The 23,027-nt window shown below is 37.7% G+C and overlaps 1 protein-coding gene across 1 annotated transcript in view; it reads left to right on the top strand.

The window, feature by feature from the left end:
• Nucleotides 1–875: 875 nt before the first annotated feature.
• The window catches only part of LOC143626914 (salicylate carboxymethyltransferase-like), a 29,935-nt gene continuing 7,783 nt past the window's right edge, over nucleotides 876–23,027 (top strand). Inside the window, exon 1 of the mRNA XM_077096845.1 lies at nucleotides 876–987. The gene's annotated coding sequence lies outside the window, so the exon portion shown is untranslated. The remainder of the gene's footprint in view (nucleotides 988–23,027) is intronic.

The raw sequence follows: 23,027 nt of genomic DNA, 5'->3' as shown, positions 1-23,027 counted from the left end.
ACAATCATAGCCTTAGACAAAACGCACCAGCAAGTGTTCCATCCCTCCGCCACATGCCATCGCAAAAGGGCATGCACTCACTTATTCAGTTGCATTACTAGCGAAGCATCCTTATGGCCCGGCCCAGCCCACTCCACATTCTTTTTTGCCACAACTTCGTTTCTTTGACTGTTCAGAATCAAACTGAATGTCAATCGCCATTGCTCGAACCAAACTCGCCATGTAAGATCGATGTTACTTGTTAAAAAATAGTGACTCACTCTCGTCGCTAGCATCCATCTCACATTCATCACTTTTCATCACCAATCATTCTCTATGTATAGTCAACATCAATAACTATCAAGATCGGATTTGATGAATATTATACTAGATAAATCAGCCCAACTTAATTGAAAAATGTGATATGTTTTTTTTTAAATAATAACTAAATCAGCCTGTCGCACGAGTGTGAGCATTCCAATAGCTCCTCTAATTCTGTCAGCGTTAGACTCTACTTTTTAAAGCATGGTTGTGATTGGATGATAAAGAAAATATTATTGTTCACGAGTAATTTTGATAAACACTATTATACTCTATAACTTTTTAATATTTATTTAATATGGTTGTGAATGATAAAGAAAGAAAAAGTAATAGTAATAAAGGCATAAAATTTTTATTTAATTAAAAATAAAAAAAAAATAATTTTCAGCGTATTACATAAATGTATATAAAGATGCTATCGGAAATGCTCTATATGCAAAAGAGTTGGGCCATGGCTCTAGTATACCCGTTTTCCATAAAGGGATGCGTATAACTCCTTTATATATATATATATGACGTGGATAGATATGAGTTCCCGATATATAAGCACATATGATGTAGAACTCTTTAAACTTAAGTGTGTGCTTGTAGCACAGAAAGTTATAGAGAAATATGGACATGACTAAGTTCCTTCATATGAACGGTGGAAACGGAGATGCAAGTTACTCAAGTAACTCAGGACTCCAGGTGTGTGACAATTTTTTATATTAATCTTGTTGCAATTAAATAATATATTTTTCATTAAATTTTACAATCATTTTATCTTTTTTCCACTTACAAAAAAGAATTTATAAGGAATAGTGAGTTGATAAATACAAATAAATCACTAGTCAAACTATATGCATATGATGTGTGAAAAAATATAAATAAATAATAAACACCATTCGCAGCTTTAAAACACAACAATCTAATTTAGTTCACACAATCGGCAAGTGTACCGGTTGCGCGCAGCAAAGATAAAGGAGTCGATCTGGGTATCAAACTCAAGGACACTAGGGGTAACTCGGATACTAAACCCTAACTAAGTCCTGCCCTAAAAAATATTTAACTTTTTATTATTATTTTATTTAAATTAATTTAAACTAATTTAACTAACTTACTTAACTTAACGAGACTAATGGGAAAACTTAACAAAACTTATGGCGCTAACTGAGCTCTCAAATATGATGAAGGGCACCTAGGTAAGGAATTTTAACGACTATCAACGACGCTCGGGTGACAAAGAACACATGAAACCGGGTTCTAAGGATGATCTAACTAGACAACAATAAGGGAAAATAGGTCCCCACAGTCAGTTTTACTAAAGACCCCTAAAAACGTATAGAAAGAAGGATAAAGCATAGTTGATTTTCTAAGTACCCTAATGATTTATTACTTGGTCCGTATCAAAATCTCAAACTCCACTAAGGCTCGTAATCCTAACAAATTTAGGGAATAAGGGGTAATTCAATATTAAAGATTAAATAACTCGGCTTACAAGTTAGCCTAATCAACGGCTAGACAACAGAAGGAGGTCTCGCATCGGCTAACTAAATTGACTAGACCAAAGAGATAAACCGACTCCTAATGTCTTGGTCCGACTAAAAGGAGATGAACGACTGAGATAAACAACTCTAATCAATCAAACCCTATGGTGACGTCTACCACAAACAACTGAAAACACCAAGTAATCAGTCTAACATGCAATCCTAAACCAAACACAAAACTTATTCATGTAAAAATAAAATCACACGAGGTCTAATTAATATAATATTGAACAAACTCAATAGCAATCATAAAATAAAATCATAATAATATGCACATAACAATAGTAAATCAATTAAATATTCGTTAATCAACCCAATCGTCAAATCATCATTAATCAACCAAACCTAGGTAGTTCAAATAGTTTAGCTAATAATAATAATAATAATAATAATAATAAACAAAACAAATTATTTAAGTTCGTGACAATAAAAAAAAAAGATAAAAGAGTTCGAACCAAACAATTAATACGATTAACCTTGAATTGCCAAATTCTCTAACTCCAATATCACTCTCACGAACGAACAGAGGCCTTAAAAAGTCTTCAGCAGTTTAAACCCTTTTTGTTTTGTCCAAAAAATAATTCAACGGAAACGAACCCCCTTTCTGTTTAGGGATGGCAACGGGGCGGTTTCGGGGCGGGGAATGCCAATCCCATACCCGCCCCGGTTTATAAAACTCATTACCAAAACCGTCTAAAAACCCGCGGGGACTAAACGGGGAATCCCCATCGGGGATTCGGGGAAAACCGCGGGTATTCGGGGAACCCGTCTAGCATAAATGGTTTTTAAACGGGCTAAATTCCCCGTGGGGATCCCCATTTAACCGTCGGGTTCACCGTTTAAAACCCGATTGTAAGAAAATGATACAAAATTACAATACAATATTAATACACAAAAAGTTCAATATCCAAACACATTACACATACAAAAGACATTATTAATACATAAAAATGTTTATTTCTCCCATCACAACGGAAATTAACTTCATGATTGATCCTTCTTACACGTCCATACCGCACCCATTCAACCATTCAAACACTTGTCACGCCGGATTGCTATGATAATCAAACATTAACATATTAATTGGAAACTATATAAGAATCAATGTTAAACCATATTAAAATGTAAACGATAAACCATATATATATGTATTACCTCAATACCATCGTCACAATCATATTCAATAGTTTGGCAATATGCCTCGGATTCTTCTGAACAAGTTGCTATATTCATATCACATAAGTCAAAAGTTTATATAGTAGCTAAGTTAAAAATAAAAAATAAAATGTTCGTTTACCTTTGATTTCATTCAACAACCAACTTTGGGCGCACATTAACGCTTCCAATGTTTTTGGATGAAGACGGCTACGATGTGGACTTACCAATCTACCACTTGTACTAAAAGCGGACTCGGAAGCAACGGTAGATATTGGAATCGCCAATATATCTCGAGCAATCTTTTGCAACCTTGGGTACTTGACACCATTTGTTTTCCACCAAGCTAAAAGGTCAATCTCAGTTTCTTTTATCCAAACTTTCTCTTGTAGATACAAATCAAGCTCCGTTGTGACACCTAATATATAAATAAAGTTAATACAATTAATGAATAAAGTTAAATTAATGTAAATAATAAGTCATACCCGAATATAAAAATTATATTTAATAAATAATATATTATATATAAATATAAAAATTATATTTAATTAAACGGGTTTTAAACGGGTATACGGGGCGGGTATACGGGGCGGGTACAGGCTATACCATACCCGCCCCGAACCCGATTAACTTAAACGGGGAAAACCCGAACCCGGACCCGTCCCCGATTAAGTGTCCCCGAACCCGCCCCGTTCGGGGCGGGTTTCGGTTTTCCCCATCGGGTTTGGGTTTTTTTGCCATCCCTATTTCTGTTGACCTACTCCCCCTTATAATATATAATAATGATAACTCAAGTTCGCGGACTTACGTGTCTTTTTCCCCAAGTTTTTTTTTCTTTGTGACCTAACTTCTTTTTCTTCAAATCTTCCTCACGCGGGCTTCAATATGAATTTATTTTTTTGGGTGGGGCCCATTTTAGTCTTTATTTTTGCTGACAAAACAAAATAAACGTTTTATCATGTATTTGCAAGATAAATAATATTTACTATTATTAATAATTTTTATGTAACTTTCATTAACATTTAATAAGTTCTAAGATCATGTTACATGGTTAATAATAATATTGAATACTAGTTTTTGAACCCGTGTATTACACGAGATTTATCAAACGATAAAAATAAAAAAAAGGTCTTTTATTTCAATTATGATTCTCAAAATACTTATGAATTAATTTAATATAGACTTAAAGGAAAAACAATCGAGCCGGGGGTCTCACCGGAAGCAGCCTCTTTATTCGTACGGGGTAAAGGTAAGGCCGTCTACATCTTACCCTACTCATACCTTACCATAACTTTGCTATTGGTGGGATATACTGAGTATGATAATGATGATGATGATTAAAAGAAAAACAAATGGGTTAACGAAAATTACTAAAATAGCATAGTTTTGGAAACGCCGGGTGTGGATTTGCAAGAAATTTAAAAAATGTGCTAAAGTTGCGTAGTTGGTCAAACTTCAAGTATGAAAATGACACTATGTTATAACCCGTTTGACAAAATGATTTTGACCCATGACCCATGGATAGCTAGAATGAATGAGACGAGAGATTAAAAATTATGGGAAATGTAGGCTTGACACCTAAGCTTCAAAATTTTCTTTTATTAGTATTATAAGACTAGCTTTTGAACCCGTGTATTACAAGGGATTTATCAAACGATAAAAATAAAAAAGATCCTTTATTTCAATTGTGATTCTCAAAATACTTATGAATTAATTTAATGTAGACTTAAAGGAAAAACAAATTGGTTAATGAAAATTACTAAAATAGCATAGTTTTGGAAACGCCGGATATGGATTTGCAAGAAATTAAAAAAATGTGCTAAAGTTCCGTAGTTTGTCAAATTTAAGTATGAAAATGGCACTATATTATAAAATCCACATTATGTTATAACCCGTTTGACAAAATGATTTTGACCCACGACCCATGGAGAGCTAGAATGAATGAGATGAGATATTAGAAATTAAGAGAAATGTAGACTTGACACCCAAACTTCAACATTTTCTTTTATTAGTATTGTAAGATAGGATTTATTTAAACATTCACTCGTTGATCTCAAGTTTGATAAAAATACTCAACTTTATTGCTTTGTCTCTTGAAACCTTTAAAATTCAAAATATGAGCCACTAATGAGTTTATCTAAATAAAAGCACCCCAAAGCTACTCAAAAATATAAAAAGGTGCGGGAAATATTATTATAAAAATAAGTGTAATTTGGAGTACATTAAATATCCCTACACTTACCTTTTTCGTCCCTGAAAAAAAAATCTACACATATGATCATAACCAAGTAAACGCGACATCTCCCCAATTATTTATTATTATTATTATTATTATTATAAAAGTAGCGAACAAATAACCAAGAACCCAGACATTCCTGTTCACTTATCAGCTTTCACCTAATAAGCCAGATCAGGCTGATTGCCAGTATTGCAATCCACTTAAATTCATGCCCCTAATACTTAACGAGACATATAAGGTTTAACAAATATATTACTTTGTATGACAAAGTGGGACCCACACTTAAAAAGCCCTGTTGCCACTTCACCACGTTTCATTATGGTTTTACTGAGCCGTATCACCCCAACTTGACTTAAACCTAATGCCACATAATAAAAATATTTTTGACTCAATACAACCTATGCACTCTTGACCAACAATAGTTTCCTTCATGGTGATTTTATTTGGCTTTTTTTTTCTTTTCTTTTATTTTCCTTTTTTTTAATCTTTTTCTTTTTTTTTAAATTCCATCATGTTGGACAATATGACAGACTGCAACCAGGCTCAGGTCTATGCCACCGCGTAATAGAGAGCCGAGCAATTATGTCTTCTGCGAGCATGAACATTTAGGTCTGCGCCACCGCGCAACAGAATACGGAGCTTCGCAGGAATAGATACATATACATAAGATTATATATATATATATATATATATATATATACACACACACACGTATACAAAAATTAGGTTTTCATGTAATTGGTGATCATGTGACATGAGGCTTGAGTATGATCCGACCTTTCATCTCAGTCTTGTTATGGGCCTAGTTGAAACCAACAAAACTCTAAGATGTTTCCCACTAAAGTCAGGTAATTTAAAAGGGTTCAATTAAGTCAACAAGCAAACCGCCTTTCCATTCTCAAAGGCTGAGCCTACCGACACATCGAACACTGAGTTTAAACCGTTCGGCTACAATACCTTAAGTGTGGGCCTATCGACACTACTCAGATTTATTATATTTTTTTTCAGAAAGCAACAAGATATTGTCAAAAACATTCAGTAATAATGTCATTTCTTGTTTAACGCAGAATTTAAAAAACATGGGACATTTCAAAACTTTTTTTTTTCAATCTTATTTTTTTACTTTAAATTTTTTTTTCTATTTCTTTTTTTATTATTATTTTTTATTTTTATTTTTGTCCTACAACTAAGTAAAATAAATTCCCATCCCTAAACTTGAACGAAAACATCATCCTCGATGAGAAGAAGAAAAAGAATTAAAAATAAAAATACTTTAGAAATTAAAAATACGAAAGAAAAGAACTGATACTCCCCTCGTAAATAGCCGTGTCTTTTAATCTTGTGATCCTCGGGAGCAAGCTTCGTAACGTCATCAGAGCTATCATGCGAATAAATACCATCTGTATTAAACCACACTCGCTCGCATATAGTGGCGTAAAAGAAATGTAAAAATAAACATATTGTTGTATTTTTGCATTTTATGATTTTTTTATATTTTTCGTTTTTAATAATATAGAATAGTCCTAAAATCGACCGACTCGAATGGAGATTGAGTAGGAGCGGTCGTTAATAGAGAGATATCCTTAACAGAAAATAAAATAAATGAAATAACTACAAAACTCTATGACTCGGGTTGCCTCTCGAGAGGGCTTAGTTTAGCGGGTCCTTTGCCTGACCCCTCCCTCATGCCTATGCGTCAAATGCTGTGAGGCGCAAGATCACGCCTTCCCTTTCTTCCGCCTTCTCGCTGATATAATGTTTGAGACGTGACCATTAACCTTGAAGCTCACGTTTTATCTTCAGCCTCAATGCTTCATACGGGAAGACTTCCTTGACCGTGTACGGTCCATACCATCGGGACATAAGCTTTCCCGGGAATAATTTCAACCGGTATTAAAAAGAAGTACGGTGTTCCCACACTTGCTACCTCTCGGCTTTCGATCATGCAACTCCTTAGTTTAATGCTTATAATTATATGAATGCGCTTATACATGATCACGAAGCTCCTCCAACTCATGTAGCGGATGAAAACGATGATCTCCGGCAGTCGATAGATCGAGGTTAACCGTCTAAAGTGCCCATGAGGCACGATGCTCCAGCTCGATGGGTAGATGACAGGCCTTCCCATAGATCGTCCGAAACGGGGTAGAACCGGTCGGAGTTTTATACGCTGTACAGAAAGCCAACAAAGCGTCATCTAGCTTGTCGGACCAATCCTATCGTTTTAGCCCAACCGTCTTCTTAGGAATCCGTTTTATTCCCCATTACTCACTTCCACTTAATGTCACACCCCGACTAGCAAATGCGGAAGCGTAAAACGGGAATTTAACAGACACTTCTGGTATCAACCACATTGCTTATAAAGAAACATTACAAACTAGCTTACATTATATTACATTATATTATTCTAAATTCGTTTTACAGTCTAGGTGATACAAACAAAACTAGTTCGTTAAACTATTTAATCATACTACTAATATCCTTGCTTCTATTCACATAGCATCAATCACATTCTGTACACGTAGCACAACATCACATTATTCCAACTTGGGTATACCTGAAAAGCAGTTTAAAATGGGTCAACTACAAGAGTTGGTGAGTTTCACGAGTTTCAAGAAAAACAGTTATGTGTAATCACAAGTCATCACTTGCACGTATGTTTATAAGTATGTGTGTAAATGATGAAATTATACTAAGCTACAGTGAACCCTTGACTGTTCGTGCTGCGTGCCTCCATTTCCCACACTCAATCAACCACGGTGGCCCCCCTTCCCCCACAACATGCTCCAGGTAGCTATGTCTAACACTACATATCTTGTTTGTGTAAGTATGGTCATGTGCAAACGACGTTAGGTGTGACATGGCAACCAGGCCGATTCCTTTTAGGTTTGTCAAACCAATAGTACTATTCACAAGCCACCGGCTTGACGTTAATCACTGTATTAGTGGGGACTTTCATGTGTTAGCACTTAGATAATTCACATCAATACATGTTTCAGGTATGTATATAGATATAAGCAAACATGCTTTTCACCCCGACAGTTTGTAAAACAGTTCAGAAAGTGGGGTCATGAAACTTACAGCTTAATCGGGATTCAGTACAGTGTCGGCTCATAGTTCGTTTGACTCGTATCATTACTCCCTATAATGAATATTATAATAATATTAATATTTTAATATTATTATAATCTTATACTAAACTGGGCTGTATAGCTAGTCTGGGTGTAGCTGTTATACCCAGAAAGTGTCAGCAGGCTTAGATTGTGATGTTGTTCAATGTCTAATATTTAAAACCGAACTTGGCTCAGTTTTCCCGTTTCACCAGTTGGGCCAAGTTGATCGTTTATGCGTTTAGAAAACAGGTATGGAGATGTAAACTTGGGTAAATGTGTTGGTTGATAAAATAATTAAGTTATAAAGAAAGATCACAAGTTAGAGGCTTGGATTCGCTACGGGGCTCGTTTCCGTTGATTTAGTTTGTTTTGGAGGAAAACGTGCACAATCTATCCAAATTGTCCGGATTTCTCACAAAAAGTTCGTTTTTACTTAATTAGTCCAAAAATATGATTTTTGATCACTCTTGATGTTATGATATTCCAGCAGGTTCGTTAATTACAAACTTGTCGGTTTTTATTAGAATTTAATTTGTTTAATCTTTAAATTATCACAATTAATTATCCATTTATCATTAAATTATGAAAATTTAGCCACTTATCAATTAAAATATTCAAATTTTTATACAAATATTTTTGGAATTGTTTATTGATTTATAAATTTATAAAAAATCATTTTATATGCTATATTTAGCCCGAAAATTGTCCGTTCATACCAAACAATTTCTGAAAAATCCGAAAAAATTCCTGAGTGATCAAAATACTTCGCAAAACAACCTGTAAAAATTCCAGAAACTAACAATCTTGCCAAATACCCTTTTCGAGCCTAAAACGACTATGAAATCTCAAATAAGTGAATCCACAAAACATACCTAGGATTTTTCAAATGACCCCAGATTTCATACGTGATATATTATACCAAATATGAGTTTCCCACAAAAGTTCATAATTTTTCAAGAATTTTAGTTATTTTTCCCAAATAAACGTCCCAATTCGGTAATAAATTCGCCAAATATTCTCAGATGGTCGGAAAATTACCAAATTTGGACAGGGTCTCAAAAATATTGTCCCTGATGTCCCAGAAAAATTTTATAACCTATCAATATGCATATCACAATCGAATCCTTAGCAGCCCGTAATCGAGAAATTCGGCATTACCTTTGCGGTTTTCGTCCGTTTTTACCCTATTAATCAAGTTTCCGGGTCCGTGTGCTTGTATGTAAGCTAGATAAAGGTCCTATATCACAAACCAAGAAAGTGTCATCAACCTAACAGCCTCTTAACTTAGGCTTTCGGCTAGGGTATTAAACCGAACTTTTGAACCATAAAAACGCCGTTTAAACCCTCTAATCCGTGTTTATGGCCAAAAAAACTATTAAGCCAGGTTTCTAACTGTGTGTATGATCAAATCATATTTTTGAACCATTTTTAGGATTTTTTCATGTTTAGGAATGATTTTTGGTAATCAAACTAGGTTTATATGATATTAAACATGTTTAAAACAATTAAAAATTGATCCAAATAGCTAAATACCTTGGGTTTTTGGTTGAAAGGGTGAAAGAACTGCAGGTTAGCTTGTTATGTTCTGGAAAACTTTGGCAAAAATATCTTTGTTGCTAAGATATAAAGTAATTAGGATTAGTAATATTATATAAGGGTGGCGGCCATAATTGGCTTGGGCCTCCCCTTGGGCCCATTTGACCCATTTTTCTCAATTTACGTGTCCGTACGTGAAATGCCGAATCCAAATTTATTTCGGGTTCGGTTTTTTACGCGAAAAATATATCGGGTACCGCAAACAGCGCGAAAACGAGTGTTTTTCGGCTATTTTTGTATGAATTTATAAAACCATATTATTTGTTTGTAAAAATTGAAAATATTTTCAAGGATCGCTTAAAAAATTCCCACTAACTGTTTTTTAAATCATATTCAGCTTAACGGATGATACAATGCTTGTTTTGTAACTCTTTTTCGCGTTTAAATGCATAGCGGGTAGTTAAACGAGCATATTTTCGTTTAACTGGTTTGCTATCGAACTAAGGCCATAATATTAATATGTTGGATTATATTAAACATATATCACTTATAGATGCCCCCCGGGATATCTGGTCATAACCAGACCCATTCGGTTAATCGTTCGTTCGCTACGTAATAAGCGTTTAATTGCTTAATCGGTAAATACGTACTGAGGTGTACCTGGTTTTGTCTCAAATGTCACACTTACCCTCTAGTCTGTGGGTGGTAGGCGGTCGCAAGCCGATGGGTGACCTCATAGCGTTGCAATGCCTTTTCCATTTGCGCGTTGCAGAAGTGAGTAACTCGATCAGTGATCAAGGATTTCGGAACACCAAACCGATAGAATAGAGCCTTGAGAAATCTCACTACAACCCTGGGTCATTTGTGGGCAAGGCTTTGGCCTCGACCCACTTTGAGACATAATCAACAGCCATGAGTATGTACTTGTTCCCACAAGATGACGGGAACGGGCCCATGAAATCAATACCACAGATATCGAAGACCTCACAAACCTGAATAAAATTCTAGGGCATCTCATTCCGGGATGAGATATTACCGATACGCTGACAACGATCACAACCTCTGATGAAACGAGTATTCGTAATACTACTCACGAGTATTCATAATGTGGACTGGTATAAGGTGCTACGACCCCCTGATGCCCTCATCATGACTTAATCATATTCTCCATACATTCTTAACATAAAGTAGTTAAGTAAATTTATTACTAGTTTACACATTCATCTGTTATTCTCTTTCTTGAGTATGCATACAGCCCCAATACGTTTTTAAAGGTAAAAAGGGGGCTAGAAGTCACCTGAAGTCGGTACCTCTCGGAGTTAATTGTGATACCTTGCTTCAATTGGGTAAGGCTAACTGTTAAACAAATCATATGTATTAATTATCTAATTCTAATTATCACTCACTTTGAGTTTGTTGAAACCCTCAATGAACGAGGCCCGGGGGCAGTTGTAATAATTACTTAGTTTCACCCGACTCAACTAATCTGGATCGAGTCGAACCCATTTAACTTGATTTAGCTCGTTTTCTAATCGAGTGGAGCACTGAGTCGACCCAACTCAATTCCATCCGAGTCGAATTATTCGACCCAACTCAATTCCAGTTGAGTTGAATGACTAGACTCGACTCGATTCCAGTTGAGTTGAATGACTAGACGCGACTCGATTCCAGTTGAGTTGAATGACTAGACTCGCCTCGATTCTAGTTGACTTGAATGATTAGACTTGACTCGACTCGATTCCATTTGAGTTGAATGACTGGACTCGCCTCGATTCCAGTTGAGTTGAATGACTAGACTTGACTCGATTCCATTTGAGTTGAATGACTAGACTTGACTCGATTCCAGTTGAGTTGATGGACTAGACTCGACTCGATTCCAGTTGAGTTGAATGACTAGACTCGACTCGATTCCAGTTGAGTTGAATGACTAGACTCGACTCGATTCCAGTGGAGTTGAATGATTAGACTCGACTTGATTCAAGTGGAGTTGAATGACTAGACTCGACTCGATTCCATTTGAATTGAATGACTAGACTCCACCCGATTCCAGTTGATTTGAATGACTAGACTCAATTCGATTCCATTTGAGTTGAATGAATAGACTCAACTTGGTTCCATTTGAGTTTAATGATTAGACTCTACTCGATTCCATTTGAGTTGAATGACTAGACTTAACTCGATTCCATTTGAGTTGAATGACTAGACTCACTCGATTCAAATTGAGTTGAATGACTAGACACAACTCGATTCAAGTTTAGTTGAATGACTAGACTTAACTCGATTCCATTTGAGTTGAATGACTTGACTTAACTCGATTCCAGTTGAGTTGATTGACTAGACTCAACTCGATTCTAGTTGATTTGAATGATTACACTCAACTTGATTCTATTTGAGTTGAATGACTAAACTCAATTTGATTCCGGTTGAGTTGAATGACTAGACTCAACTCAATTCTAGTTAAGTTGAATGACTAGACTCAACTCGAATCCATTTGAGTTGAATGACTAGACTCAATTCGAGACCATTTGGGTTGAATGACTAGACTCAACTCGATTCCATTTGAGTTTAATGACTAGACTTTACTTGATTCCGATTGAGTTGAATGACTAGATTGAACTCAATTCCATTTGAGTTGAATGACTAGACTCAACTTGATTTCATTGAGTTGAATGACTAGACTTAACTCGATTCCATTTGAGTTGAATGACTAGACTCAACTCGATTTCATTTGATTTGAATGACTAAACTGAACTCGATTCCGTTTGAGTTGAATGACTAGACTAAATACAATTCTAGTCGAGCTTCATGACTCGACCCAACTAAAATTTTTTTAGTCGAGTCGAATTACTCGACTCTTATCAATTCCAGCCGAGTTTTATGGCTCGACCCGAACCCCCTTTTCATTTTGAGTCTTTTTCCATTTCGCCACTTTCTTACGTCTAGTCATTCAACTCAAACGGAACAAGTTCAGGTTCAGAATATCTCCATTTCCTTGCTTAATCCAGCTCGAACATCACGTGTTGGTACCGCCTCAACCCAAGTAACTTGTTTACTACAAAAGTTACATTTTTGTTGCTTCACAACCGATTTGCCTTAGTCATTGAATCTTAACACAAGCCGACATCAAAAACCTAATCTTTAATCTAAAACATACCTTTCTAGAACTTGGTTAGGTTTGGATCTTGGACCTCACATGAATCTAGACGGGTTTCTTTGTTGCTTGATGTGGCTTGAACAAGAATCTCCTTGGTTCTCTTGGATGTTGAATGAATATGGGAGGAAGAGAGTTTGTGTGTGTGCTCAAAGTGTGTGTATGGTGGAGAGGATGAATATGAGAAATGTTAGGGTTTAAAGGAGGTTTAGGAGTTTAAATATTCCAAGCCCATGGACCTTAGGCCCGTATCCATTTCAAGTCCATACATAAATCCTAAGCCTACCACTCAATCCTTTTAATTCCCTTTTTACTTCACAATATCTAAATAACGACACACATTAAATTAATAAAATTCCTTTATTTATTATTTCTAAAAGACAGATGTTACAACATGTGCCACCTTCATAAATCCTTACATGGCCTTAGACGGTGAAACGCCTTGAATCTAGAGAGTCTCAAAATTTGGGTTTACACATGCATCTAGTTCTTAATTCTTGAAAAAGTTAAGCCAAGTAAAACTTTAAAACTTGCAATAAACAATAACATACACATACCAGTTGTCAAAAAAATAATAACCAAACTCAAAACTAGTGGTTACCACTTGTCGCTTGGACAACCTATATGTTCAACAGTCACTCCTTATTCTTCTTTCTTGAACCTACTAACCAGATGTGCATACAAAAGTCGGTCTAGCACTGAGTGAGTTCTAGCTTAACATAACAGTTATTATAAATAATATCTGACATGCTGAAGCAAAAAACATAACATTTCCTACCGTGTCTAAAGCAAATCAATCTAATCTTGCCAATCAACCATCCTTCCTGATCATGACATGACGGAAGCCATCTACATATGTAATTGCAATTATCGGCACACACCACAAAGGTGTTGCCTAATATACACCCACACAAGGGCCTAACATACACCCATACAGTTTTAGACTGTCTCATAGACTGGTTATTTTAACACGCAAAAACTATCTAACATTACCTTACTTGGCCCATTCACGTATGCACACTAGCCCCAAAACATTTAAGGAGAAGGGTCTAGAATTTACCTAGTCTACCTGACAATTTCTAACTGAGGGTCCTTCTTGCATATCATACACCTGAACCACTGTACAAGATTCAATATTAATTTCTAATCCTAACAAAATCTCAACGCAAAATACATAATTTCGTCGGGACATACCATCTCACAAAAGTAAAGTCAGATCGACTCGCAAGTCTAAGCTATCTCGCAAAGGCTAATCACGCAATTAGTCTCAAAACCTGGTATAACTCGCAAACTGGTCTTGCAAGACTAGTCTTGCAAATAGTTTCGCAGACGGATCTATCTCACAAAGTATCACAAGGTAATTTTGCAATACTAAGGCTATCTGGCAAATCCATGCAACACCGTCTATAGTGCGATATCCCAATATTAGGAGATTCCCTATCTAATCTCTGAGATTTCAAACATTTCAAGACCATCTATTTTGCGAAATCTCTTTACTAGCCTCGTTTTTAATCAAGAACGCTAATTTATTGATTCACAAGGTCCGGTTTATCGTCTAACAGCTTTTCATCCATAACTAAGCTCAATATGAATACCTTTTTGATTAACATGTATCTTTGAAGAAAACGAGCTAGATCCAAAACTTCTTGAAGTTTGTTGTAGTTAACCCGTTGATGTTTCCTCGTAGAATGATGAGATCTACACGTTTATGGTGTTCTTTTTTGAATCCAATTTTGAAGCTTAGGTTTATGATTTTTAGGGGTTATTAGGGTGAGGATCTTGTATGGAGCATGGGCATTAATATTTATACTAATGATGTAGCTATTGGATATGGTGATTTAGGATTGTTTTTGGTTCGTGCGAGAAGACGAGTCGGCTGTGAGTCAACAAACCAAACGATCAAAAGATATAAATGATAAGAACATCGAAGCTATGATTCCGGTAAATGACTTTTATTACAACAAAGATTACATAACTTCGTCCCACCCCTGGAGAATCCCTCCCTAGAATGGTGGCTCATATACAAAATAGACCGGCACTAGCACATGAGACCTAGTTCCTCCCTTGAGACGGTTCGGTTCGACGAGCCGGCACTCGTGACCGAGCACGTGTACTTTCGTAGGGATCCATGAATATTTGCATACGCAGTCTTCAAGTGTTGCATAATGGAAAGACACAGCTTCACATACTCCATCATGAAGATTCACAAGCTTTCTTGCTACTTTCACTAATTAGAATGTTCGTAGTTTCATAGGGAAGCTCTGCAAAACTAGCGATTTCCTGTAAAAATTCATGAAAACTTCATGGATTCTTCAAATCTTTATCTTCGCAATCTTCAATCCACTACAAACTTTAAGGATAAATTAATTGATAATATCCTCCTCAAATCGTATATCCAACAATTACCCTGGGATGATAATATCAATTCATCACAATATTCTATGACAATCCGCTCGATCGTATTCCTGAGTAGCTTATAACCCTTGGTCTTCTATGTCAGATAGCAGTGTGTGAAGTGAGGCAAATTATAACTAGAAGTCTTCGTTCTCGTTCTCATCCCCTCCCCCCTGACATTTAGCCCCTCAAATATTTGATAGGTCAAAGCCCCGTATCACTCGATTGAGGATAATAAGTGTAAGAAACAATGAATAAGGATTAAACATCGAATGAATAACTCTAGATTCAGCAGTATAACATTACACTTTTGACATTACCATGAAGAACATCACAGTCTTGACGTTTTCATGTATTATCGTGGGTGCATGATACATAATGGCGAAGTTGGCATGAAGTGCACGGTCCACAAAAGTTAGTTGGATAACGCACCCAAACCTTTCCACTGTCATCATCCATCGAATTGATCTAGTTGGAGACAAAATCAAGGAAGTCGGTAGAAATTGAAAGCTCAAAGACCCAAACCCTTGATTGGAATGATATCTTCAACTAACCTATATGATCTTTAGCGGTAGTGATATGTGATAAATGGATAATCTCTTAACATGCTAATTAGCCCGGATCCACCATTGAAGAAGACATAATTGAAAATCTAACCCCGCCCCCCTGTTACGAACCGGGCCGACCCACCAGTAGACGCTCAGGCCCAAGACAAGCTAGTTGGGTACAACAGGCCCAAGAGAAACACAAGGAAGCCCAACAAGTTATTAGATTTAGATGCAAGTTTCACGTTTGCATGTTTTCCTAGTTTTACTCTTTAATTTACCAAGTCTTTAGGAGCATTAGAATAGGTAGTGGTTGCATGTTTCCCTTAGAATAAGGAACGTGGGTGATGACCCAGTTTCATTGCATGTTCAAATTTAGTTTTTTCATTATGGAATATATTAGAAAATTGTCCCAATTATTCGTTTCTTCTCTACAAATCTTTGGAGTGTAGCCTACAAAAACAAGGCCTATCATCTTGGTGCTTTCGTTCACATCTCACCCTTCCGCCATGCCTCCTTGCAAGGATCCCACGGGTTCCAATGATCTTCCACCTACCATCGCCAACCAACTCGCCAAACTAATTGCTATTTCCACCGAAACCTTAAAATCCCAACAGCAAACCAATACCCAATTAGCCGCCCTCGCAAGGATACCACACCACCCACTTCACTGAGCTCTCTGATTCTATCCACACCGACACCAACTTTCCTGGCCGCCCCTGTTTCGACCGACCCAACAACGGCCGTTTCCCACCTTTTTTGACACACCTCAACACCTTCCTCCATCCCTGCCCCATGAAAATCACATTCCTTTACTTCCTAACACCAAACCTGTTAACGTTTGGCCCTATCGGTATCCTCATTTTTAAAAACAAATCATGAGCCAATTGATTCCTACGATGCTACGTGACGATGTCATTCGTCCTAGTAACAGTCCCTTCTCATCGCCCGTCTTGCTTGTTAAAAAGAAGGACGGTACTTGGCGATTTTGCGTCGATTTCTGATTCCCACAATTGATGAATTATAGGACGAGTTACACGGTGCCACAATCTTTTCCAAGATTGATCTCCGTTCAGGATATCACCAAATACGAGTTGCCGAACCTGACATTCCTAAAACAGCTTTTCGAACTTCCGATGGACATTACGAATTTCTTGTAATGCCTTTCGGTCTTTCCAACACGCCATCCACCTTCCGATCCGCCATGAATGATTTTTTCCGACCCATTTTGCTTCGCTTTGTCTTAGTTTTCTTTGACGATATTTTGATTTACAGCGCGACGAAAACCGATCATTATAACCACTTGAGATATGTGTTCGAGGCACTTACCACCAATCATTTTTATACCAAATCGTCCAAGTGCACTTTTGCAGTCTCGAATATTTCCTTTTTGGCTATCTCTTGTTTGGGTGTTTCTCCTAAACAAGACAAAATCAACTCCATTCAACAGTGGCCTACACCACATTCTTTCACCACCTTGCGAGCGTTTCTTGGAAATACGGGCTACTACCGTCGTTTTGTTCCCAACTATGCCCACATTGCAGCCGCTTTAACGACATCTTAAAACAAACCGCATTCTCTTGGTCGTCCACAGCACAATCCGCCTTTACCACTTTGAAAACCCACATGCAACATCTTGTTATTCTTGCCTTACCCGATTTCACACAACCCTTTGATTTGACCACGGACGCTTCCGGCCAAGCGATTGGTGCTGCCCTTTCCCAACACAGTCGTCCAATTGCTTTCTTTTCCAAAATATTGTGTGCCACAATGCAAGGTCATTCGACATACACCAAAGAGTTATATGCCATCACTGAATCGGTCTGCAAATGGCATCAATATCTCTTGGGTAGAAAATTTCGAATTTTTACCGATCATCATAGCCTTAAACATTTACTCACTCAAACGATTCAAATGCCCGAGCAACAGAAATGGGTCACTAAGCAAATCGGTTATGATTTTGAAATTCATTTCAAGCCTAGTAAAGAAAATATTGTGGCGGACGCGTTGAGCTGTGTTGATCTTCCAACCATGTTGGCCTTATCACATCCAACAGCGCTTTGGCTCGATGATTCGATCCTACTTCGCCAACAACACCCACGGTCAACAGCGAGTTTGGCAAATCGTCGCTGATCCAGCGGATTTTCTTCACCATATAGTACATGATGGACTTTTATTCTTGAACGGTCGTATCATGGTCCCTCATATTCAGCCTCTACGTCGCAACTTACTTGACGAATTCCATTGCTCCACCTTAGGTGGCAATTCCGATATTCATGCGACGTTTAAACGACTTTCGACTTCCTTTACATGGTTAGGCATGAAAAGGGATGTAACTCAGTTTATCAAGGAATGTTCTGTTTGTCAAGCCATTAAGATTCCCACGCACAAGCCTTATGGCCTTTTACAACCCTTACCGACACCAACCGATACGTGGCAAGACCTTTCTATGGATTTTATCACCCATTTGCCTCTTTCAAAGGGTAAGTCTACCATATGGGTTGTTGTTGACCGCCTTCCAAAATTCGCGCATTTTATTGCATTACCTGCTCACTACACCGCTATCACCCTCGCCACGGTTTTCATGCATGAAATCTATCATTTACACGGTCTTCCTAAAAAAATTGTGTCAGACCGCGACCTGACCTTCCTTAGTTAATTTTGGAAGTCACTTTTTGCTCAAATGGGCACCAAACTTCTTCATTCTAGTGCTTACCATCCCCAAACGGATGGCCAAACCGAGGTCGTGAATTGGTGTTTGGAAAACTACCTTTGTGCGTTCGTTTTCGAAAAACCCTCTTCTTGGGAACGCTTTTTGTTCTTGGCTGAATTTTCCTATAGCACCTCCTACCATACATCCATTAACATGTCCCCATTCAAAGCCCTTTATGGCCGCGATGTCAACAGCCTTTATGACTACACTCCAGGTTCAAACACCGATGCTTCCATTGATTTATCTTTGAACAACCATCAAACCCTTTGGCAGCTCTAAAGTCTTCTCTAGAACAAACTCGTCTACGTATGACAAAGAAAGCTAACAAGAAACGTCTTGAAAAGGAGTTCAACACTGGAGACCTCGTTTACTTGAAGTTACAGTGATATCGTCAACACTCGGTTCAGCAACGCAAAAATCAAAAGCTCTCAATGCGTTTTTTTGGTCCTTACAAGATTTTGGAACTCATTGGCAAAGTCGCATACCGTTTGGAGTTACCACTTACTTCGAAGGATCCATCCAATTTTTCATGTATCTCTACTTAAAGATTGTCTTGGCAGTGATCATCCTCAGCAGATTCTCTTGACAGGTTTGAAGCTACTGATATTAGTCTCTTCCCTGAGGTGGTTCTAGATTCACGCAAGGATACTGACAACAAAACATAACTGCTCATTAAATGGGAAAAATTGCCTATGGAAGAGGCTACGTGGGAAGATGAAGCTCAGCTGAAACAACTTTATCCGTTCTTTTTCGACATTGAGGACAATGCCGATTCTTCAGGGGGAGGTGATGTTATGAACCGTGTCGACCCACCAGCAGACGCTCAGGCCCAAGAAAAGCTAGTTGGGTACAACAGGCCCAAGAGAAACACAAGGAAGCCCAGCAAGTTAGTGGATTGAGCTACAAGTTTCACGTTTGCATGTTTTCCTAGTTTTACTCTTTAATTTACCAAGTCTTTAGGAGCATTAGAATAGGTAGTGGTTGCATGTTTCCCTTAGAATAAGGAACGTGGGTGATGACCCAGTTTCATGGCATGTTTAAATTCAGTTTTTGCATTATGGAATATATTAGAAAATTTTCCCAATTATTCGTTTCTTCTCTGCAAATCTTTGGAGTGTAGCCTACTAAAACAAGGCCTATCACCCCCCCCCCCCAACAAATGAAGGAAGGATCAAACAACCCACTCGAGGAGCTTGAATTCATACACAAAGAGTTTTTTTTTTTTTGGGTAAAGGGATTCACCCGGTTAAATGCATTCCACACAACCAAAAAAGTACAAGTAATATGACAGAGTGCCATATTAGTTCTCATGTATGACATGCCATACAAGAGTAAACAAAACCAAAACCACCAAACACTGGAAAACACAACTAAAGCTTACACAAGAACCAAGTAAATAAACAAAACAAAAACAAATCAACCATTATCATCAATTTGGTGGGAAACTCCCCGCGGAAAGTGCCAATCCTCGAGAACCCGATTAACCCGTTCAGAATTCTTGAACTTTAGAGTCATAAGCTTTAGGCGCGTACCCCTAATGATTTCGTCCGCAACAATCTTAGGAGTCTTCAAAGAGTTCCTGAAAAGCCGGTTGTTTCGCTCCTTCCAAATAACGTAAACCGAAGCCCCAAATAACAGCCGATTAACAACATTATCAATAGAGTTGGACATTCCAAATTGAGACACATATTGAAGAATATTCGCCCAACCATTCCTGCACCCCTGAAACTTCCCTTTCATTTTTACAATACTCCAAACCTCAGAAGAGAACTTACACTCGAAGAAGAGATGATTACGAGAATCCGGCTCTCCATTACAAAGAAGGCAGCAATACAAGTTATGATTTGGATACCCACCAATTTTCCACCCCATAATACGATTCTGCGTGCTCAACCTATCATGAAGCACAGTCCACAACATAAAGGAGTGTTTTGGAACACATTGAGAGAACCAAACAACATGCACCCAAGACACCTTATCAGCCGGTCTCCGAAGAAGATGCCATATTCCTGAAGCCGAGAAATTCATTGAAGTCCCATTCTCATCCATTACCACGATCTTGTCCCTCTTATCCGGACAAATACTGACCTCTTTTAAGTTCGAAAGAATTGGATATCTCAAAATCCAATCAGGCGGCCAACCCCAGTTATTATGATAAACAACATCATTGACACAGGTCTCTAAAGACAAGCCAGCCCGATGTATAGCTCTCGGGTTAATATAATCACTTAAAGGACAAAGATCATCCCATTTATCATACCAAACTGAAGTAGATCTCCCATTACCAATTTCATGCCAAATAAACTGTCTAATACGAGGACGAAACTGAAGAATTTTCCTCCACCCCCAAGTACACGAGTTAGGAATCTGCAAGCTCCAAAAATTTCGCCCCTTCATTTTATACTCATGAATCCATTTAACCCACAACGAATTACGACCATTGATTAAACTCCAAATATGATAAACCAGAAGAGAGTTATTGACATCCCGGATACGCCGGATACCCAAACCACCTTCACATTTCGGCTGACACACAATATCCCAAGAGACTTTATGCTTTCCCTTATTGTGACCATAGTCCCAAAGGAAATTTTTAATCCGTTTCTCAAGATCAGCAATAAGTCTAGAAGGGAGTGAAAACACAGCAGACCAATAAATATATAAGGACGACAGAACAGACTTGACCAGCTGAAGTTTACCCGCAAAAGATAAAGTTTTATTCTTCCAATCTCCAATCCGACTATCCATACAATCCAGCAACCTCTTACAATTACGGTAATTTAACCTCGTAGAAATAAGAGGAACTCCCAAGTATTTAACCGGGAGCCTTCCTTCAACGAATGGCATAATATTCAGAATACCACTTTTAACGCGGTCCGGGACATTACAGAAAAACGCGGTACTTTTCGGAACACTCGGAGTAAGCCCGAACATATCTTTGAAATCATTCAGAGCCCCCATAATAGTTTTAGCAGAATTCACATCACCTCGAGCAAACAGGAACAAATCATCCGCAAAGCAAATATTGATAATATTTAATTTTTCACAATGACGATGAAAACGGAACGATCGTTCAATACGAACCTTTCGATGCAGAATTAACGTGAGAGCTTGCATAACCAGCGTGAAAATATAAGGGGACATCGGATCACCCTGTCTCAGACCTCTTTTACCACTAAAGAACCAGTGTAAGTTCCCATTAACGGATATCGAAAAGGAAGAAGTGGTTATGCACTCCATTATCCAACGAATCATCCTGTCGTGGAAACCATACCCAAAAAGCATATCACGAATGAAATCCCAACTGACCGTATCATAAGCTTTCTGGATATCAACTTTAAAAGCACATCTAGGCGGACCATTATTAGTGTGATAATTATGCATTAATTCTTGGGTCAAAAGAATGTTATCAGAAATCCTACGCCCAGGAACAAACGCAAACCGATTGATATCAATTAACGACTCCAAACCCTTCATCATACGAACCGAGATAATCTTGGTAATGCATTTATATAAAGTGTTGCAGCACGAGATGGGACGAAAATCATTAGGAGTCAAAATGGTGGTCACTTTGGGAATAAGGGCAATAATAGTGTGGTTAACCTGTTTAAGGAGACTTCCTTTTCTGAAAAATTCATGAACCGCCAAACAAACATCTTTCCCAACAATATCCCAAGAACTTTTGAAGAAAGCCGAGGAAAAACCATCAGGCCCCGGCGCTTTGGAATTCCCAATCGAGAAAAAAGCATCCTTGATTTCCAAATCGGATATAGGTCTAACCATAAGCTCCGCCTGAGAGGCCGAAAGCTTAGTAGTAAAAATCTGATTATCCGGTTTTCTCAATGGTTGCAAATCTGAACCAAAGATGTTCATAAAATGATTAACAAACACCGAAGGAACATCCGACCCCTCAAATAATCGGCCCTGAACATCACTTATAGTATCAATACGCCCTCTATGGTTTCGCATTTTCAAAGAATTGTGAAAGTACGCAGTGTTAGAGTCACCAAGCTTTAACCAATCGACTTTAGCCTTCTGTTTAAGGAATTCTTCCTCATCTTTAGCCGCCTCATGATAAGCCTTAAGATAACTACTCTGCTCCCGAATCAACTCCAAATTAGTAGGGTCAATGTCAAGACGGGTTTGACAAGCATCCAGAAGGGTTCTCAGATCATTAACTTTCTTGTGGAGATTGCCTTGCCGGTGCAGCAAAGAACGGATTGGATGTTTTAAGTTTTGGAGTTTCTTTACCACGCGAAACATGTGATAACCATTCACCTCAATTTTCCAGCCGTTAGCAATAATATCATTATAACCCGGTTTTCCGATCAAAAAATTAGGGAATTTAAACGGTT

This window comes from Bidens hawaiensis, unplaced genomic scaffold (assembly GCF_021521415.1).
Source record: "Bidens hawaiensis isolate Kalapana, Puna unplaced genomic scaffold, B.hawaiensis_p1.1 tig00004539_1, whole genome shotgun sequence".
Classification (NCBI taxonomy): Eukaryota; Viridiplantae; Streptophyta; class Magnoliopsida; order Asterales; family Asteraceae; genus Bidens; species Bidens hawaiensis.
The sequence above is the reverse complement of the archived record's forward strand: the minus strand, read 5'-3'. Positions and strand labels throughout refer to the sequence as shown.